The sequence below is a fragment of the Bos mutus genome, chromosome 17 (genome assembly GCF_027580195.1).
Source record: "Bos mutus isolate GX-2022 chromosome 17, NWIPB_WYAK_1.1, whole genome shotgun sequence".
Taxonomy (NCBI): Eukaryota; Metazoa; Chordata; class Mammalia; order Artiodactyla; family Bovidae; genus Bos; species Bos mutus.
The window spans coordinates 14,890,457-14,912,327 of NC_091633.1; the positions used below are offsets into that span (position 1 = coordinate 14,890,457).

A 21,871-nucleotide genomic window follows, 5' to 3' on the forward strand; every position below is an offset into this window, starting at 1 on the left:
CCACATGATGCAGCTAAGTGTTCACATGCCAAGCCACAGCTGAAAGAACCTGCCTGCCACAATGAAGACTCAGCACAGCAAAATAAATAAATATTAAAAGAAAAAGAAGAAGAGTGGAAGGGGAGAGTGGGAAGGAGGAACCAGGGAGGGAAGGTGACCGAGAGAGGATTTGTTAACACCCCGGAGTTGTCCCTATTAGGACACGAGGGTGCTACACTCCTCAATCACTGGATAGGGGTCACCCCAGGAGGATGTCAATTCCTGGGCACTCAGGTTCTCTCCCAGGCAAACCAGGTTCTGGCTGTTGGGAGTGAGTGTGCATGGAGAGTAGCTGTGCACACAGGGACGGAGCCTTGGTGAACGTGCATGGGACATGGAGCTTAGAAGCACGCCTGCTGCAGACAATCAGGGAAAGAACTAGAAGAGAAGAGGAGGAATGTGCAGACGTAGTTGTTTTTTACTGAACAGGGTGCCAGATACTGTGCCTGCCACCAGACCCCACGTGCAAGCCTGCGACTTGTGATGGAGGCTGGCGCTCCAAATCCAGCCAGCCAGTCAGAATCCTTCTCTCAAGAGCTGAAGCCCCCAGACACTCAGAAACAGTCCTGAGTCAGAGTTATGGAGGACGTGCAAAGAGGAGGTGGTCAGAGGTATGGATGCTGAGAAGACAGTGGCGCACACTTTGTAAACAGTTTTATTTTTTTTAATACCTGGTACACCCCCCATGTCACCTCTGGTTGGGGGTGATCTCCAAAGGAGGCCCTGCCTTGTCTGACCGTCAAGTGTGCAAGCTCCATGCAGGTTGGAGGGGGGTGTTCCCTGCTTAGTGCCGCCCTCTGCACACAGTACACACACCCTGCATACTTCTTGTTCAACAAGGCTGCTACAGGGGCTTGACAGCATATGATGTCTAAGGGCACTATACCCAGGGCCTGGCACACAGCAGGTGCTCAATAAATGCATGCTGCATGTGTGAAGGAGGGAAAGGGTGAATAAAAGAATGCCAGTGCCTACCCAGGCAGAGCAAACCATCTCATGCTTTTGAAGCCACAGCTTCTTATGTTACAAAATGGCTCTGAATGTCACTCAAATACCACCTCTTCCAGGAAGACTTCCTTGATCTCCTCCCTGCCCTCAGTTCAATGAATTATTCCCTTCTCTATAAGATCATCTGCTTGGGCATATCTCTACTAATCACTCATTTACTTGAAGTGAAACTTATTTTAATGCCTGTCTTTGCTCTCTAATATGATGGAGGCCACAGGACTGGAGAAGGTCATTTTTCATTTCAATCCCAAAGAAGGGCAGTGCCAAAGAATATTCAAACTACCATACAGGTGTGCTCGTTTTTAATGCTAGTAGGGTTATTCTTAAAATCCTTCAAGCTGGGCTTCTGTAGTATGTAAACTGAGAACTTGCTGATGCACAAGCTGGGTTTAGAAAGGACAGAGGAACCAGAGATCAAATTGCCAACATTTGTTGGATCATAGAGAAAGTAAGAGAATTCCAGAAAAACATCTACTTCTGTTTTACGGTCTATACAAAAGCCTTTGACTACATGGATCACAGCAAACTGTGGAAAATTCTTAAAGAGATGGGAATACCAGACCACCTTACTTGTCTCCTGAGAAACCTGTATGCAGGTCAGGAAGCAACAGTTAGAACTGGACATGGAACAACAGATTGGTTCCAAATTGGGGAAGGAGTACGACAAGGCCATATACTGTCACCCTGTTTGTTTAACTTATATGCAGAATACACCATGTGAAATGTCAGGTTGGATGAATCAGAAGCTGGAATAAAGATTGCCAGGAGAAATATCAATAACCTCAGATATGCAGATGATATCACTCTAATGGCAGAAAGCAAAGGGGAATGAAAGAGCCTCTTGATGACGGTGTAAGAGAAGAGTGAAAAGGCTGGCTTAAAACTCAACATTCAAAAAACTAAGATCATGGCATCCAGTCCCATCACTTCATGGCAAATAGAAGGGGAAACAGTGACAGATTTTATTTTCTTGGGCTCCAAAATCACTGTGGATGGTGACAGTAGTCATGAAATTAAAAGACTCATGCTCCTTGGAAGGAAAGCTATGACAAACCTAGACAGCATATTAAAAAGTAAAGCTATCACTTTGCTGGCAAAGGTCCATATAGTCAAAGCTATGATTTTTCCAGTGTTGATGTACAGATGTGAGAGTTGTACCATAAAGAAGGCTGAGCACCAAAGAATTGATGTTTTGAAACTGTGGTGTTGGAAAAGACTCTTGCGAGTCCCTTGGACTGCAAGGAGATCAAACCAGTCAATCCTAAAGGAAATCAACCCTGAATATTGTTGGAACGACTGATGCTGAAGCTGAAGCTCCAATACTTTGGCCACCTGATGTGAAGAGCTGACTCATTGGAAAAGACCCTGATTCTGGGAAAGATTGAGAACAGGAGGAGAAGAGGGCGACAGAGGATGAGATGGTTGGATGGCATCACGGACTCAGTGGACATGAGTTTGAGTGAACTCCAGAAGATAGTGAAGGACAGGGAAGCCTGGTGGGCTGCAGTCCATGGGGTCACAAAGAGTCGGACATGACTTAGCGATTGAACAACAACAACATGCTAGAGGCTGCTTGAACACAGGCACCTTGGTCTAATTATTTCTGTATCCTAGTGCCTAGTGCTGTCCTTTGTGTATTGTAGGCACTGGACTGTCGGACATTAAACACAATTTCAGAGCCTGCTGATAAAGAATAAGATTTAGATGTACATGGGAAGTCAGCCTGGCAGCTTTCTCTCCTACTTCGCAGAGCCTCAGTTTCCTCTTTTATAAAGTGGGGGTATGGAGAGAGACCTCTCGAAACCATCATGGGAACCTATGGTGGACAGACTCTAGGATGGCCTTTGATGGTTCCCACCAGGCGTCCACCCCCTTGTGTAACCCATGACCCTTGAGTGGTGGGCAGGACCTGTGATGTGCTTTCAACTAACAGAATACAGAAAAGGTGATGAGATGTCAGTCCAGCGATTTGTTTACGCAGGAGTGTGACTCCCAGGTAACTAATGAGAGCCTACTGTACAGCTCAGGGAACCTTACTCAGTGCTCTGCGCTGTGCTGGGCTGTGCTTAGTCGCTCAGTCATGTCCAACTCTTTGCAACCCCATGGACTGTACCCTACTAGGCTCCTCTGTCCATGGAATTCTCCAGGCAAGAATACTGGAGAAGGTTGCCATGCCCTCCTCCAGGGGATCTTCCCAACCCAGGGATCAATCTGGGCTCTCCTGCATTGCGGGCAGATTCTTTACCATCTGAGCCACCACGGAAGCCCATGAATACTGGAGTGGGTAGCCTATTCCTTACTCCAGGGGATCTTCCTGACCCAGGAATCAAACTGGGGTCTCCTGCATTGCAGGCAGATTCTTTACCAGCTGAGCTAGCAGGAAAGCCCAGTCAGTGCACCATGGTGACCTAAATGGGAAAGAAACTCAAAAAATAGGGGACATATGTGTACGCATAGCTGATTCACCTTGCTTTACAGTAGAAACTAACACAACATGGTAAAACAACTATATTTAAATTTAAAAAAAAAAAAAGAAGAAGAGTGTGACTTCCAACCGGAGAGCAGATTCTATTGCCTTTTCAGCTTACACACTTTGATGAAGTCAATAGCCATGCTGGAGAATCCCACAGGCACGCAGTCCACCAACCCTCAAGAAACTCACTATTTTCAACAAACACAGGAGCCTGGAAACCTGTCCTTCCCCAGGTGAACCTTCGGATGAGACCCAAACCCAGGCTAACAGCCTGATTTCAGGCTCAGGAGACACTGAAGCAGAGGACCCAGCTAAGCTATGCTGGGATTACTGACCCACAGAAACAGAGATCACATCTGTGTGTTCTTATAAGCCACTAAGTTTGCAGTGACTTTATGCAGCAATAGACAACTTAAATATATATATATAAATATATATAATAACATATACTATATTAAATACTAAATAGTCATATATACATTATCTGCTATATATTTAGTTCTGATGCTCTCAATTAACGGCAGCCATGATTTTTAATGCTATTATTTTGGAGGGAGGGAAAGAGCCACCCCATCCCAACACCTGTGTAGTTTCACACTCCTAATGACAAACAGTCCTGATCATTTTGCTTTCCCATACTTTTCCGTTTGTCTACAAGGAACATAGATATATGCAAGTTTTAAAAACCACATTGACAATATTCACAAATAAAGTTTGGCTGAACTGACTGTAGGAATTAAAGTTCCAATTTCTGAATATGCTAGAGAGGGCTTCCTTGTCTGTACCTGCCTGCCCACCTCTCCATCCTCAGTTCTCATACCAAGGGCTCTAGCCTCATCTGATCAGTTTCTGCTGTTCTTTCCTCCTGGTACCTCCTTTCCACCCTTCCTCACCGGGTTCATGCTTAATCATCGTTCAGGTCCCAGGTTAGAGCCACCTCCTCCAGGAAGTTCCCCTAGTTGCCCCAGGCTCAGTGAGATGCTTCCTCCATCCTCCCACAGTGCCCTGCCTCATCCAACCACATCTCCTGGGCACCCCATCAGAATCCCACATGTCTCCCTAATGACCCACCACAGGTTTTATTCTTCAGCGAGTAAAAGCCCCAAACTCAGTCACCTAACGTGGTCTCCAAGAGTGCTCATTCATACAGTCACCAAGACACAGCCATAGGATCTCAAGTAGATGACATTCATCAAATAACTTTTAACTTCTGCTCATAGAACACTATAAATTCATATTTTTAAAAAATCCTGTCATTTTCTTCTGGCCAGTGTGTTTGGTGGTTGTTAAATATAGTTGTATTGGTTCACTGCAATCATTAAACATATAGTGGAGAATTTTTAAACTCTGCTTTGAAATTTCCTCCTTTCTCCATATACCAGGAGCCTCAGGAAATGAGGGTGCTCTGGATCCTTGTCAAACGCCCTGTTCCTGCTGTGGCCACTGCTAGGAACGCCTTTCTCATTCTTTCCTGCCCATTCAAGCCTGCCCTGGCCCCTCCAGCCACAATGGGCCATTTCCTTCACCAAATCCGGACGCTGCCCGGGATTGTAAGGGTGGCTGGTACCCAGGCAGGACCTCCCTGGGGGCCGTGTGGAGTCTTGGCAGAAGGCCTCCCATACCAGGCTGACTGGCTGGGCTCCTCCCTGCCTGGGCTTTGTACCTGTTGAGGACGCTAGGACCCTTCGAGTCTCCTCCTCTCCGCCTCCGCTTCTGTCTCCTCCTCTCTTCAGAGCCGGCAGGTCCTGAGGACACCTCTGGCCTGGCTGTCCACAGGCTCCTGGCAGCCTGATGCTGACCAAGTCTGACCCAGGGCCTCTGCGAGCCCTGCCCCCAGGGTTCTGGGCTGTGAGAATCAGCCCAGGTGCGTCCCCGGGGCCCTGTCTCCCAGGCCCAGCTGTGCCTGTGATGTTGTGGCTGCGTGGGAGGCTTTGGGGCTGCAGCTGGGGTGGGGGGTGTAGGGGGGCCGAGACAGTTCACTCACCCCAGGCGGAACCCACCGTCTCGTCTGCTGTCAGAACAGGATTCCAGGTCCTGCATGGGGTATCCACAGAAAGATACTAGAAATCTCTACCCTTTAACAGGTTGTACCAGTTGAGGCAAGGGTGAAGGAAAGTTCTGGAAAGAAGTTTCTGCTGAAGCAGGACCTCTGGCCCAGGCTGTTAGCAGGACTGAAGGAGAAGCATAAGGACAGGCTGGAGTACTGGCAGATGGACGGCCAGCCAGATGGACAGACAGGCAGCAGCCTGGTTATCTTCCCCAGAGTCTTGGCCCAGCTAGCGATTATATATTTGGCTGTTTGTTTACTTGTTATTGCTGTGTCCCCTACTAGAATGTCAGCCTTGGGAGGGCGGGGACTGTGTCTGTTCCAATGTCCCAGGCCTAGCATAGTACTAGGCACATAGTAAGTACTCAATAAATACTTGTGGAATAAATGAATGAATGAAGTGGATGCTTGAGAGGAGGAACTGGCAGTCAGGCAGATAGAAAGGTAAGTAGATGGGTGGATGAATGCATGGATGGATGGATGGACAAAGGCAGGGAAAGGCAGATGGATAGGCACCCAGGTCAGCACTCCAGGCAGGCTCCTGCCCGGTCTCCATCCCTATTTCTCCATCCTGAGACTTCCCAACCTCGAGGCTTCTCCCCGTCCCTCTGCCAATGTGCCCTGAGACCCCTCTAGCCTCTCAGCAGGTGGTCTTCTCCCTGTGTTGTCCAACCCCAAAGAAAGTCTACTCAAAGAGAAAAGCTGCCTCCTGGGTCACACTGAAGAGTTCCATAGGCCAGGTCAGAGCTGTCCTGAGCACGGCTGGAAGCTTCAGACCCAAAGCAGAAGGGTGCACTGAGGGCTGACGCTATTTCAGCCACTGAGGCCTCAGAGAGACCCTCTCCCAGCCTTCCAGTCTCAAGGTGGGGCAGGTCATAAATTTTTAAAAATACAAAGAATAAAATACAATAACTACCCTGCATAATCTGACCACCCAGCATTAATCTTAATTAACATTTTGGCATTCTGGCCTTTCTTCTAGACACACGCTTTAAGGTTTTATTTTACATTTACTCTGAATGGGAAGTACAGCGTTCCCATATGCCTCCTGCCAACCCCTCCTCCCCCAACACACAGCCTCTTCCACCACTGACCTCCCTCTTCAGAGTGGGATATTTGTCAAACTGATGAGCCAGCACGGACACGTCATTACCACCCAGAGTCCATGGTTTGACATTCAATGGCTTTGGACAAATGTATAACGAGAATGTAAGAGTTGGACCATAAAGAAGGCTGAGCACTGAAGAATTGATGCTTTTGAATTGGGATGCTAGAGAAGACTCTTAAGAGTTCCTTGGACAGCAAGGAGATCAAACCAGTCATTCCTAAAGGAAATCAACCCTGAATACTCACCAGAAGAACGGATGCTGAAGCTGACGTCGCCTGACGCAAAAAACCAACTCATTGGAAAAGACCCTGATGCTGGGAAAGATAGAGGGCAGGAGAAGGGGGTGACAGAGGATGAGATGGTTGGATGGCATCACCGACTCAGTGGACATGAGTTTGAGCAAACTCAGGGTGATAGTGAAGGACAGGGAAATCTGCTGGGCTGCAGAGAGTCAGACAGGACTGAGACTGAAGAGCAACATAATGACATGAATCCATCATTACAGTATCACAGAGTAGTTCCACAGCCCTAAACACCCTCGGTGCTCCACCTAATCATCCCACCCTCCTCCCTAATCTCTGGAAGCCACTGATCTGTTTACTGTCTCTGAATTTTAAATCTTTTCCTGAATGTCATATAATTGTAATCAGCCTTTTCAAATTGGCTTCTATCACCTAGTACATGCATTTCAGTTTCCTCCTGATCTTTCCATGGCCTGAGAGCTCATTGCTCCTTAGTGCTGATATTCCATTGGATGTACCTCAGTTTGTTTACTCACCTATTGAAAGACATTTTAGTTGCTTCCAAATTTTGGCAATGATGAATATAGCTGCTATAAAATCTGTCTGTAGGCTTTTGTTTGGACCTAAGATTTCAACTCATTTGAGTAAGTATCAAGAGTATGATTGCTGGGTCGTATGATAAGAATATATTTAGGCATATACTTTAAAACTTACATTATTACTGTATGAACACATTGTCCTCTAGAAACATGGCTAACATTTACTGAGCATGTGCCATAGGCCAGATGGTAATTCTATGAATTTTATGACATTCTCACTGCTCCTCTGTGAAATAGGTATTACTGGCTCCCTGTTCCAGATGAGGAAAACAAGACCAGAGAGATAAAGTAATTTGCCCAGGGTCATACAATCTTGGGGTCAGGATTCAAACCCAGCAATCTGACTTCAGAGTCCATGCTCGAAAAATCAGAATATTATGGGTAGAGTTGAAGTCTCCTTTGACACCCCCAGCCCTGACCCTGGTCCCTACCAGCCTTCCCTAGCAATGGGATACCAAGTGTTGGGCTGAGGGGGTGGACCACCCTGTAAGCATAAAATAATGAACTGAGCTGTCTGTAGAAAAGTTTACAGTAAAGCTAACTTGGTCTGCTTTTTATTATCACCATGAACTATGTATTCACTGATTCTAGTCGGTGATCAAATACTCCTCCACAAGAAAGTGTTTTAGGTTCTAAACCATTGCTGCATTGCTGTTAAGGTTTAATAATAAGCTTCAAATTAGCCCATTTTTGTTACTCATGCTTTAATGATCATAGTATCCTATGGAAGCTAAATCAGTGAACCCCTCAATTATACACTGGCCCCTGACACAGGCAAACTCAGCTACACATAATTGTTTTGAAAGTTCAGACATTCCCAACAGCTCGGAATTGTTCAAAGCCACTTTGGGCTTAATTTGTGTCTCCAGCTTCTGAGAGAATATATATTCCTATGTTTAAACCATAGATTCAAACTAAACAGTGATTATAGGCAGTTTTGCTATTCTTTGCCACTGCGTGCAGCAGTGTTTGAAATTAATTTGCGTTTAAAATGTAAAACAGTGAAATGGAGTACAAATTGTTAGATGTAAAATTTCTGGGTTTTTTTTGTCAAACACAAATGTTTAGTTTATTCATGACCTATTTTATTGAATTTGAATACATTGAAATGTATTTCTTTAAACATTTTTGGTTTAAAAACCCAAGAACAAGCCCTGAAAATAATGCTTGCTATTACAGAAAATATTTTGCCCTGTAGAGGTGGGTAGTGTTAGAAAGATGACCCACTCTTGGGGCTTCCCTGGTGGCTCAGTGGTAAAGAAGCTGCTTGCCAACGCAGGAGACATGGGTTTCATCCCTGGTTTGGGAAGATCTCATACACCACGGAACAGATAAGCCAGGGTGCCACAAACACTGAGCCTGTGCTCTAGGGCCTGGGAGCCACAACTAGGAAGCCACTGGAAGACCACGCCCCAGAGGCCACGCTCAGCAGCAAGAGAAGGCACCGCAACGAGAAGCCCACGGACTGCCACTGGAGAAAACTCCATGCAGCAACAAAGACCCAGCAGAGCCCCAAACAAATGAATAAATTATTAAAGCAACAGTATCTTTCTAAGAAAGTGACCCACTCTAGGTATCACATATCCTGAACATTCTTGTTCCCAGAGGAATTCTATGCTGTGAGTTTCCCGTGTCTTTCCAAATTTGCTTTATACTGATGGAAACAAGTATGTATATCGATAAAGTAAATATATAGCGTAATTTTTTATATGCACACATATTTAAATATATGGGGATATTATCACCTTTTGTACCTTAGTCCATACATTTTTCCCACTCTGCGGATGTGTTTGAGGTCTTGTCATGTGAACGCTTTTCTTTTCTAGACTAGTTCTTTAACCTGGCTGTATTCATCATAGAGAACAAACGTATGGATGCTGAGGGGAAAAGGGCGGACGGGATGAACTGGGACATTGGGACTGACCACACACACACTATTGATACTATGTGTGGAACGGATAACTAGGGACTTCCCTGGTGGTCCAGTGGTAAAGAATCCAACGCAGGTTTGATTCCTGGTCGGCGAACTAAGATCCCACATGCTGAGGGGCAACTAAGCCCGAGTGCCACAACTAGAGAGCCCACGCCCTGCAACTAGAGAAGGCTTCGTGCTGCAACGAAGACCCAGCACAGCCAAAATAAGTAATATGAATAAATAACCATTAAAAACAATAGATAACAAATGAGAACCTACTATCCAGCAGAGGGAACTCTGCTCTGTGCTCTGTGGTGACCTAAATGGGAGGGAGATCCAAAAAAGAGGGGATATGTGTATACAGACGGCTGATTCACTTTGCTGCAGAGGAGAAACGAGCACAACATTGTAAAGCAACTAGACTCTGATAAAAATTTTAAAAATAATAAAATACATGGCTGTATTCTCAAAGAGACTGCATTACACTCAACATACTTTCCTCCCACCTGTTATTCAAGCTGTTTTCAGTTTTTTTACTATTTAAGCAATGTGTCTGGGCTGGGGTTTCTCTAGAGGTGACAAGGTCGGAGGCAGGGCAGGTGCCCTCCTGAAGTCCTCCCTAGCCTGCAGCTCCTGACGGTCCTGGGCTATTTTCACTCCTGCCCTTTCCCCGATGGCCAGGGCCAGGCGAGGCCAGAGATGCCATTCCCATCTCAGGTGGCGCCTCCTGCATGGATCCCGTGACTCTGTGGCTGTCACAAACCTCGAGCCTTGTGATCTGGGCTGTTTAGGCAACCTCCCCTGCCACACACACCCACACACACACCCTCCCTTGGTCTCTTCATACCAAGGAGAGATTTCTAGCCCTGATCAGGTTACTCTGCTCTGTGTTCTGGGGCTGGCAGCTGCGACTGGGGATCCCAAGGACTGTTCTCACTGCCCATCTATACCACAGCTTCTTCCTCTTCCCCCAAATCCCCTGGCCCTGGCCCTGGCCCTGGCCCATGCCTGCAAGAGACACCAGGCACGGCTGCCTTCTCTTATGCATACGTCTGCCTCCCCAACTTGTTTGTGACACCCTGGAGGATACGGACAGTGTCTTGCTCACTCAGCCCCCAGAACTTGGCATGAGGTAAGTGCTGGGTCAGATGTAAGAGTTGGACCATAAAGAAGGCTTGAACGCTGAAGAATTGATGCTTTTGAATTGTAGTGCTGGAAAAGACTCTCAAGGGTCCCTTGGATGGCAAGGAGATCAAACCAGTCCATCCTAAAGGAAATCAACCCTGAATATTCATTGGAAGGACTGATGCAAAGAACAGACTCACTGAAAAAGACCCGTGAACTTCCAGATGTCCAAGCTGGTTTTAGCAAAGGCAGAGGAACCAGAGATCAAATTGCCAACATCCACTGAATCATTACAGAGAAGGCAATGGCAACCCACTCCAGTACTCTTGCCTGGAAATCCCATGGACAGAGGAGCCTGGTAGGCTGCAGTCCATGGGGTTGCAAAGAGTCGGACATGACTGAGTGACTTCACTTTCACTTTTCACTTTCATGCACTGGAGAAGGAAATGGCAACCCACTCCACTGTTCTTGCCTGGAGAATCTCAGGGACAGGGGAGCCTGGTGGGCTGCTGTCTATGGGGTCGCACAGAGTCCGACATGACTGAAGCGACTTAGCAGCACCAACAGCAGCTGAATCATCGAAAAAGCAAGAGAGTTCCAGAAAAACATCTATTTCTGCTTTATTGACTATGCCAAAGCCTTTGACTGTGTGGATCACAATAAACTGTGGAAAATTCTGAAGGAGATGGGAATACCAGACCACCTGACCTGCCTCTTGAGAAACCTGTATGCAGGTCAGGAAGCAACAGTTAAAACTGGATATGGAGCAACAGACTGGCTCCAAACAGGAAAAGGAGTATGTCAAGGCTGTATATTGTCACCCTGCTTATTTAACTTGTATGTAGAGTACATCATGAGAAACACTGGGCTGGAGGAAGCACAAGCTGGAATCAAGATTGCTGGGAGAAATATAAATAACCTCAGATATGCAGATGACACCACCCTTATGGCAGAAAGTGAAGAAGAACTAAAGAGCCTCTTGATGAAAATGAAAGAGGAGAGTGAAAAAGTTGGCTTAACGCTCAACATTCAGAAAACTAAGATCATGGCATCTGGCCCCATCACTTCATGGCAAATATATGGGGAAACAGTGGAAACAGTGGCTGACTTTATTTTTGGGGGCTCCAAAATCACTGCAGATGGTGATTGTAGCCGTGAAATTAAAAGATGCTTACTCCTTGGAAGGAAAGTTATGACCAACCTACACAGCATATTAAAAAGCAAAGACATTACTTTGTCAACAAAGGTCCATCTAGTCAAAGCTATGGTTTTTCCAGTAGTCATGTATGGATGTGAGAGTTGGACTATAAAGAAAGCTGAGCACAGAAGAATTGATGCTTTTGAACTGTGGTATTCGAGAAGGCTCTTGAGAGTCCCTTGGACTGCAAGGAGATCTAACCAGTCCATCCTAAAGGAGATCAGTCCTGAATATTCATTGGAAGGACTGATGCTGAAGCTGAAACTCCAAAACTTTGGCCACCTGATGCAAAGATCTGACTCACTGGAAAAGACCTTGATGCTGGGAAAGATTGAGGGCAGGAGGAGAAGGGGACAACAGAGGATAAGATGGTTGGATGGCATCACCGACTCAATGGACATGGATTTGGGTGGACTCCGGGAGTTGGTGATGGACAGGGAGGCGTGGCATGCTGCAGTTCATGGGGCCACAAAGAGTCAGACATGACTGAGCTATTGAACTGAACTGATGCTGGGAAAGACTGAAGGCAGGAGGAGAAGGGGGTGACGGAGGATGAGATGGTTGGAGGGCATCACTGACTTAATGGACCTGAGTTTGAGCAAATTCCAGGAAATAGTGAAGAGAGGGAAGGCTGGTGTGCTGTAGCCCATGGAGTCACAAAGAGTCGGATGTGACTAAGCGACTGAAGAACAACAAGGTGCTGGGTCATTAGAGAATTAACAATTGATAAATGCAATAATTGCAGCTACTCTGTGTTGGGTCTTTACTCTGTTGGGCACCATTCATTATAAGCACTTTCTCACTGAATTCTCACATAGCCAAATGATTAGAAGCTGTTGTTATTCCTGGGCGGTGGGGAATTATCTGTACTTTATGACTGGGGAAACCAAGGTTCAGAGAGCTTAAGCACGTTGCTCAAGGTCACACAGCAAATTCCTCCAAGGCCAGGGGCCTTCAGTGAACCACAGTGACAAAAATCACTGATCACAGACCATCGTAACAAACAGATAATCGGAACAGAATGAAATATTGCAAGAATTACCAGAATGTGACACAGAGACACAAAGTGAGCAAATACTTTTGGGAAAACAGCACCGAGAGACTTGCTGTTTCCTAAAGAATTTAGTACCACCGCTGGACAGCAGGCTCCCGTAGCACTGTGGCTGGGACCTTGGAATGATTTGATTTCTCATGTACAACTGCTCCTGGTCCAGAAGCAGGTGAGGGAGGCCTAGTCCAACCCCTGTGGGTCCTGCTGAGATCAGGGCTTGGGCTGGGGCGTGGGATGCATGCCCTCCCACCTGGGGGGCACCCCCAAGGTATGCACACTTCTGGGGTCAGCAGTTGGGATGGGAGGAGACTGGCCAGTTAATGGACCACTGCCCAGAGCCCCCTTTGGCTCTGAGCCAAAAGCCTCTTCGTTCCTTGGCACTGAATTGGGGGTGGTGGTGCTACTGGCTATTTTTGGCAGGTGAAGCCCCTGGGGAAGTGTCCCTTGTCTGTCTGTCTTTACTTCTCTTTAGTCTTTCCTGTCCCACGTTAATTATCCATTCCCCACCCCCACCACCATGCCAGGCACTGGGATAGAGCTGACAGTGACCATGGGTTCAGAGAGAGGATGGGCCCCATGGAAGACTCCAGCCCAGGCACGGCTCTCTCAAAGCTCCAGGGGGTTCTGCCCTTGTAGCTTTCCAGTGTGTCCCTTTAAGACTGGCCATGGGGATGCCACCTGCCACCCGGGAACACCACCTGACCTGACTGTAGTTGGGCGTGGTTCCATCTCGTCTTCTTCCTCATGCAAGAAAACCACACTGCAAAGTCCTGGTCAAACTTCATGACATCCCTTTGGGGTCAACCTCGGTCAGTCACCCAGAAATTGTCACGAGAGGCTGGAGCCCAGCCTACAGACACTTGTTCTTGTGAGCTTGTGTGGAGAGTTGTCTCTGTTGTATCTGACTGTTTGTGACCCTATGGACGGTAGCGCACCAGGCTCCTGTGCCCATGGGATTCTCCAGGCAAGAATACTGGAGTGGGCTGCCATTTCCTTCTCCAGGGGATCTTCCCAACCCAGGGATGAACCCGAGTCTCCTGCGTTGGCAGGTGGATTCTTTACTTCTGGGCCACTCAATTATCAAAGGGATCACAGATTCCAAGCCATCCTAACATGGTCCTGAGTTGCTATGAAGTCCCCTCTCATTAAGGTTGAATTAGGCTCCCCTAACCCTGCCACTTCCAATTCATATACTGATATCCTAACCCCCAGCACCACAGAATGTGACTTTATTTGGAAACAAGTCATTGCAGATGTATTAAATAGTTAGATGAGATCCTACTGGAGGGGAGTGGGAATTCAGTATGACTACTGTTCTATAAGAAGAACTCCACGTGAAGGCACAGAGGGAAGATGGTATGCAGACCGGGCCATGTCACTGACAGGTTGGGGAACCCTGATGCAGCCCGAGCTAAGCGAGGCACATGACGTGTTCTCATCTGCACCCCTCAGAAGGTGTCCCCCAACCTTGGTCTTGGACTTGCAGTCTCCAGGACTGTGAGGTGATACACTTCTATCACCAAAGCCACCCAGCGTGTGGGAATTTGTTACGATGGCCCTCGCAAATGAACACATCTCATATCCAGAGTGGTGAATGCCCTGCAGTCCAGCTGCAAAGTGGATTGCCACAGTCCCCTCGCATTTCAGAAGCGGGCGCCCAGCGATGTCAATCACATACGCCCGGTGTCCCCCAGCACTCTGGGCCTGAGCAAGGGGTGGACTTGGAACCTTTCCAGGCTGCTTCTTCCCTCCTTTCTGCTTTGGTGACATCTCCCACATTCTGTGGGTGGAGATGACAGAGGGAGACAAAGGCTGTCGAGGGCTCTAGTTGGCATGAGCTGGTCGGTTGGACAAACACCCTGTGGATAGTGGCCAAGCCCCCAGGAGGGGCCCGGGGACTGAAGTCACCTACATGAGCGGCTCCTGTGGCCCTATGCATGGGGAGACATCGCCACTGAGCCAGCAGCAGCCTGGTACTTCCCTGCCTATCAGAGTCATGGTGGAGCAGAACCCGCTACTGTGCCCCAGCCAGGAAACACAGCCTCTAGGTGACCAATTTCCTATGACTCCCACTGTTGCTCCTATTATTAGACAGTCTCAGAGTTCTAGGAATGAGAATGAGCATCCGACGAAAGGAAAGAATGCCCATGTGCTGCCATGAATGGGGCTGTCCCGCTGTTCTGTGCCACTGAGGCGAGCAGCCCACATCCCGCCACCTGGGGGCATCCTGCCCTGGAAATCTCAGGGGACTTTGGGAGAGACGGGTTCAGCACGCAGCCACACGCCCAGTGTGCCCCAAGGCAGGGAGCAGAGCGCATTGCAGTCACCTCCAGGATCTTACCAGGGAGTCCTGATGTATCTGCTCTGCTGCTGATCCACCCTCATGAGCTCTAGCCCAACAAAGACCCCACCTTACTGCATTTATCTGTGGGCTGTGTGTAATAACATCCTCTCACGTCAGAAGCATAGGTTAAAGGGACTCAGGTTCAAATCCTAGTTCTGCGGCTTACTGAATGATCCTAATCGAGTAACCTCACCTCTCTGAGCCTCAGTGTCTTCACCTGCAAACCAGGGCTTATTATACGTGGGATTGTTTTGTCTGGACAAAACAATGTGAATGCATGTAAGAGGGTTCATGCCATGCTCAGAACTTGGGAAATGTCCAAACAATGGTGGTGGTGGTGGTTTTTTCTTTTTTCTTAAAAATCAATTCATAGGTGCTTTAGAGCATTTTTTGTTGTTGTTTGTTTGTCCATAGAGAGATTTTTCAAACCGAGTCATCTATGGTTCGGAGAAGGTCAGACATGACTGAGCGACTTCACTTTCACTTTTCACTTTCATGCATTGGAGAAGGAAATGGCAACCCACTCCAGTGTTCTTGCCTGGAGAATCCCAGGGACGGGGGAGCCTGGTAGGCTACCGTCTATGGGATCACACAGAGTCGGACACGACGGAAGTGACTTAGCATAGCATAGCATAGCATCTATGGTTCCTTGGGTTTCCAAAATCTGAGATCACTAAAATGCTGATGTGAGCACCTGCATGGCTTATTCCTCGGCCCTAAGCCCAGGAGGTCTGGCCCTGGGCCCAGGGTGGTGTATGGACCTCCTGAGATGACATATGCAGTACAGAGTGTATGTGAAGTTTTCTTCAGAGGGAGGTTCTGGATGTTGTCAGATTTTCCAAGCAGTTCTCTGTCTACAAAGGGATCATCTCTGAGTATGCTCTGAATAGGTTGTTCGTGCCCAAGGGCTGGCCAAAGGGACCCATTGCTTACTGAGCCTGGGTGCCAAGTTGAAATACATTATCCCTATACTAACAATTGGGCAAAGTATGTACCATCATTCCCATTTTCCAGATGAGGAAACAGAGGCTTGGGGAGCTCAATCTGATAGCCAGACCCTGGACCTGGCCACTTGCTTGTCCCATGACTGGCTGGCACTGGCCAGGGATTTCAGCTCAGGACACTCTGATCCCAAGGTGAGTCCTGTCCTTAGTACTGTGGTGCCTTGGGGAAACCCAATGAGGTACCGCAGCCAGGAAGTGCCCTTGGTCAGAGCCTCAGAAGCTTGACCCCATAGACCTCACCAGGCATGGAGGCACCAGAGCCCACAGGACAATGATGCTCAGGTCCACGAAGACTCCACGTCCCCTCCAGGAAGGACGAGTGCACTTCCCTCTCCAAGCGCTCCCCCAGTGCCTGGCTTGCCCCCTGGTGGGCCTTCTCTCGTGCTCTGCTGTGGGCTACAAACCCCAGGCAGGCAGTTGTTAAAAGCCTGGGTCCTGGCTGTTGCTTGTCAGTCGCTCAGTCACATCTGACTCTTTGCGACCCCATGGACTGCAGGCTTCCCTGGCCTTTGCCATGTCCTAGAGTTTGCTCAAACTTATGTCCATTGAGTCGGTGATGCCATCCAACCATCTCATCATCTGTCATCCCCTTCTCCTCCTGCCCTCAATCTTTCCCAGCATCAGAGTCTTTTCCAATCAGTCGGCCCCTGGAGGCAGGGAGAATGCTGATTCTACCACTGATCAGCTCTGTGATTGAGTGACTCACCTCATCCCTCTGAGCCTCACTTTCTATGTTTATACAATGAAGCTAAATAGTACCTGCCTCACATGACAGGGTATTCTATTCTTCTTGTACTTTCTCCCATCAAGACCACCCTCTCTTCTCTCTCCATCTCCATCTATTTTCCTCTGAGCATGAACTCAATAAATGTTAGCAACAGTGACTGCTGTTGTTACTGTGTTGTTATCCACAGCGTGCACATTCACATCCGCTACTTTCCCCACATTTTAAGCTCCAGGAAGGCAATGATTGTTTATTTCCATGTCCCTAGCCCCTACCATAGTTGCTGGAGCGTAATACAGCATCAGGAAATGTTTGCAGCTGAACAATCAACTCAAAGAAAGTCCTGCTTACACCACTGACGGTTAACACCGAACATTCAGAGCCCCAGACGCACTTCATAAAAGTACAGTTTTCAGGAAGGTTCAGAGCAATTTTTGACTGATATATCCCTGCTAGGTTACTGGGGAGAGCTGGAGAAAGTTGGGACATGAACTTAACCTTAAGGCTATGTTCAATAGGACCAATTAAACCATCTTATGGCACATGTTTTGATATCTCCATCAACAATGGAATTTTAGGATGAAGGAAGCTTGTTGATATTTCTTATTATACTCTCCTTTTTGTTGTTGTTATTTAGTCGCTAGGTTGTGTCTGATTTTTTGCGACCTCATGGACTGTAGTCTGCCGCAGGGATTAAAAAGTCATCTACCTTCCATTCTTCTAACTGCAAACGTTTTCGCCCACCTGTATATCCATACCATCCTTCCAGTTATCCATCCATCCATGCATCCAAATATCCATTCAAACATTCATCTATCGATCTATCCATCCATCCATCCATTCAAATACCCATCTAAGCATTCATCTGTCTGTCCATTTATTTACCCATTCATCCATCTATCCATCCATTCATGCATACACCTATTAGTACATCTATCAACCTATACACCCATCATTAATGTATATATTGAACACTTTCCAGCTTCCAGGCATTGTGCTAGACATTGTTGTGACCTATCACTGAATAACCTATGGATCCCACTTCCAGAGAATTTACATTCAAGAGAAACAGACAAACAAGTAAACAGGTGTTTTCAATTTGGCACGATATGGGTGGGATACGGTGGAGTGTGTATGAGAGTCTAAGGGAGGACATAAGACCTAGGAGAGTCCAGCAAGAGTTCCTGCCAGAGGCAATGTCTATGCTGAGGCAGGAAGGACCAGCAGGGGATGCTCTGTGGGGAGATGGGCTGTCCTGGCAGCAGGAGCCACAGGTGCAGAGGCGAGGGCAAGAGGAAATGTGCTGAGCTGGGGGAAAAGTTCTGTCCTGTCTGGATGGACTATGTGAAGTGAAGCTGGGAGGAATGAGAGAGTTGGCAAGAGTCCAGGGCCTTGAGTTGAGCTTGGACTTTGTCCCAAGAAACTGAGAAGCCATGGATGGTCATAAAGAGGCTTGAGTGAAGGGAGTGGCTTTAGAAACTTCCCTCTCACAGGAAATGGATTCTCTTTTTGAACAGGAATGGCACTTGGGAAGCAAGTCATCAAACTCAGAATGATACGAGAAAGTCTTCTTTCTTCTGAAATTTGCCGTCTCCTTTCCCAGAATCATTTTATGCCTGGCTGAAAATCCAGTGATCCTGGCAGGAGGGGAGGTAATGGTTCATTATCTCTCAGTCATTAATATTCTCCCTGAAGAAGCTTCCTTGAAGCTCTAATGGGAAATTCAGACCCCCAAGTCCAAGAGAGAATTTCTATAGAGCTTAATTACAGGCAATGATGTCTTTTGCTCATTCAGTAGTCATGTTCCATTTCCTACCCTGACCATAGTGGTGTTGGGGGCCTGTTGCCAGGTTAGGGGTACCTACTATAGCCAAGGCACAGAGCACAGGATACAGACTCACTGCCACCTACTGTGTGCCAAGCACTGCTGGATCCATGAGAAACCACATCAGGACCCTGTCTTCCAGAAGCTTATAACCATATTAGGTAGATAGGACCTGTGTATAGAATGAATCAGTGATCCGCATGGATCAGGCAAGAAAAAGAGGGAGAAGAAAAAGAAAACAAGATAGAACATCAAGGGCTCATCTGAAATGGTCATGGAGTCAAAATACCCTGCTTGTGGCTGATGAAATAAGAAATGAAAGTGGAAGGCATTTCTTGAAGTTGCCAAGGTAACCAACGTGGGACTGAATATAGTGATAGACTTCCATTGGGAGGACAGGGCAGGACATGTTGATAGATAAGGTCTAAGGTCCAGAAATCAATAAGCATCAAGTATATGCATGGGTTTGAGAGATTTGGAGATAACCACAGAAGAAACTCCTAGAAGACGTAAGAACGGGAACCCCTGGGAAGCTGACTAAGGGTAGGAAGGGGTGGGACAAGGAGCTACTTCCCAGTGAAAGGCTTTGTCTCCTGTTTATTTTTTACCATGTGAATGTTCTTAGATAAGAGATTTTAAACATTCAAATGGAGAGAAATCTTGGCTTAAAAGAGTCAGTGGCAAAAGCTACGTGCATGGTGCAGGCAGTTAACACCACTGGCTTTGGAGCAAAGGGTCTCTGGATACAATTAAGAGGGGCTGTGAACTTGTATGGGAAAAAATAATTACATCTTTATGTTATTAACCTCGAGCTGAAATTTAGCATTTGCTTTCCTTACAAATACAGGGGAAAAGCCACATCGGTATTATCAGACTTGTGACTTTATCACTGATAGAAAATAGTAGGTATTTTCATATTACCTTTTAGCTGTTAACAAATATCCCAAAATATTTATGCTCATCACTTCTTCAAATTCACAGTGTGTTAGGCTCACAGCTACTCATTTAGTTAATGCATAAAGAAACACACGTATTCTCTATTTGTTTTTTTATAAAAATACATTTTTAGTAACTACAACTCAACAAAATTGGTTCCTTCACAATCCTGTGTGTTATTTTTTATGCATTGAAAAACACTCTTCTGCCAAGGGGTCTGTGGGTTTTGCGAGAGGGCCAAAGGGTGTGTGGCATGAGATAGGTTGAAAAGCTTCTTTAGAGACAGGAGAGCAACTAGGGGTGAAGGTGTTTGATAAACTGGGGGGAAGAGGATTCACCTGTTGAGGGGAGCTGGGACTCAGGCTGATGGAGAGGAGGGTAGAGGGTGCTGATGGAAGGGATGTGCTGGTCACATAGAGGTATGATCACAGGAACAGCAGCAGCAGAAGCTGCAACTTCTGAGCTCACAAGGTTCCAGACCTTTCTGTTTGACCTTGACAATAACTGTAAGAAGATTTCTAATTCAATTTCCCTTTCAGAGCCAAGGAAACACGGCTGCAGACATGTTCAGGGGCTTGTCTGAGGTCCCATAGCTGGGGAGTCATAGAGCTAGAATTCACACCATGATCACCTTATCCCAACTTGCTTGTCTGTACTGCCAAGTACGGTAGAAGGTCTCAGTTAACCGACCAAGAAGCTGAGGATGGGACAAGTCAAGGGAAGCCGAGCCCAGAATCCCAGCATGCCTGGGAAAAGCTGAGCCTCTTTCCTTGCCTGGCTTCCTGCTAATTCCTCTCTCCTGGCACCTCATGGCTCTGGGAGGCTCCAGAAACCCCATGCCAGTTCTCTGGGCATTACTGTTAAGCCCAAACTCTGCCTAATCTGCCTTCAGCCCACCACTCAGACCTTCTGTCCCATTTTAGCTTTGGAGCCCTCCCGGCATCAAATCTTAACCATAACCTCCTAACTGGGCCCCCTAACTAGAATGCACATTTCTTCATAATACTAGATGTACCTGAACTAACATTTCTGAAATTGGGGTTCCCTTGTTGTTGTTCAGTCAGTCAGTCATGTCCAACTCTGCGACCCCATGAACTGCAGCATGCCAGGCTTCCCTGACCTAACTGTCTCTCGGAGTTTGCTCAAACTCAGGTCCATTGAGTCAATGATGACATCCAACCATCTCATCCTCTGTTGTCCCCTTCTCCTCCTGCCCTCAATCTTTCCCAGAATCAGGGTCTTTTCCAATGAGTCGGCTCTTTGCATCAGGTGGCCAAAGTATTGGACAAATTATTGGCCAAAGTATTGGGGTCCCCACGGGGGTTCATAAGACACTCTGAACATTTAGAAGTGTTATCATTTATGTGTAGGACACGACCATCAGCCTTTCCTGGATCTGCTGATGACTGTCTCATATCTAGGAGCTGCCACATGATTCCAGTGACTGTTCTGTGATGATGGCAGCTGGGCTGAGCTGTCCTGCTTTAATTACTGCACAGGAATGAGAAGAAGCCACCGGCACGATACAGAAATGATCCTCCCCGTGCCTGGAGAAGGCCAAAGGCTGGAACACCATGTTATACAGACAGAGGGGTCTAAGCAGTGTGATGAGAGAGGGAGGGAAAATCAAGTCCTCACAGGGCCTGGCAGGCAGAACCTGGGGGACCCCAGAGGGCCTTCTGGTCCATGCATCATGTATTATACTTATGTTGCAAACAGAACTTCACTCAAGCCATCACTTACACGTTTTGAGCTCACATCTGATTTGCTCTGTAATTGGGATGGTGTTCAATTTGTGGATTTGCTTTGGTTTTGTAGGAATATAAGCATGAAGAACTCATACCTGCTGTTCTGCGGGTGCACGATTAAGCAGCATCATAATCAAAATATTTTACAACAACATTGAGGGAGAGTGTCTGTGAGAATGTGCCCTTGAAAAGTGTGCCATGTTTGAAAGACATGGACCTATATGCCATCTTTTGAATCGTTTTAAAGTTTTCCCTTTCCATTTCTTTATTCTCTATTGAAGTATAGTTGATTTACAATGATGTGTTAGTTTCTGGTGTACAGCAGAGTGGGTCAGATATATAAGTGTGTGTCTTCCCCATTATAGGTTAGTACAAGATATTGGTCTCTGTGCTATATAGTAGATCCTCGTTGGTTAACTATTTTTTTTTAATTAATTTTTTATCGGAGTATGGTTGCTTTACAATGCTGTGTTGGTTTCTTTAAA

The 21,871-nt window shown here is 46.9% G+C and overlaps 1 protein-coding gene across 7 annotated transcripts in view; it reads right to left on the reverse strand.

The window, feature by feature from the left end:
• Positions 1–21,871, reverse strand: part of NOS1 (nitric oxide synthase 1) — a 196,462-nt gene that overhangs the window by 166,542 nt on the left and 8,049 nt on the right. Inside the window, exon 1 of one of the 7 annotated variants that reach the window (XM_070386105.1) lies at positions 5,521–6,582. The exons of 4 other annotated variants lie outside the window; for them this stretch is intronic. The gene's annotated coding sequence lies outside the window, so the exon portion shown is untranslated. Of the gene's footprint in view, positions 1–5,183; positions 5,454–5,504; positions 6,583–21,871 lie in introns of those variants that run through there. 2 more of the 7 variants (XM_070386104.1, XM_070386108.1) reach the window with 2 other exon arrangements.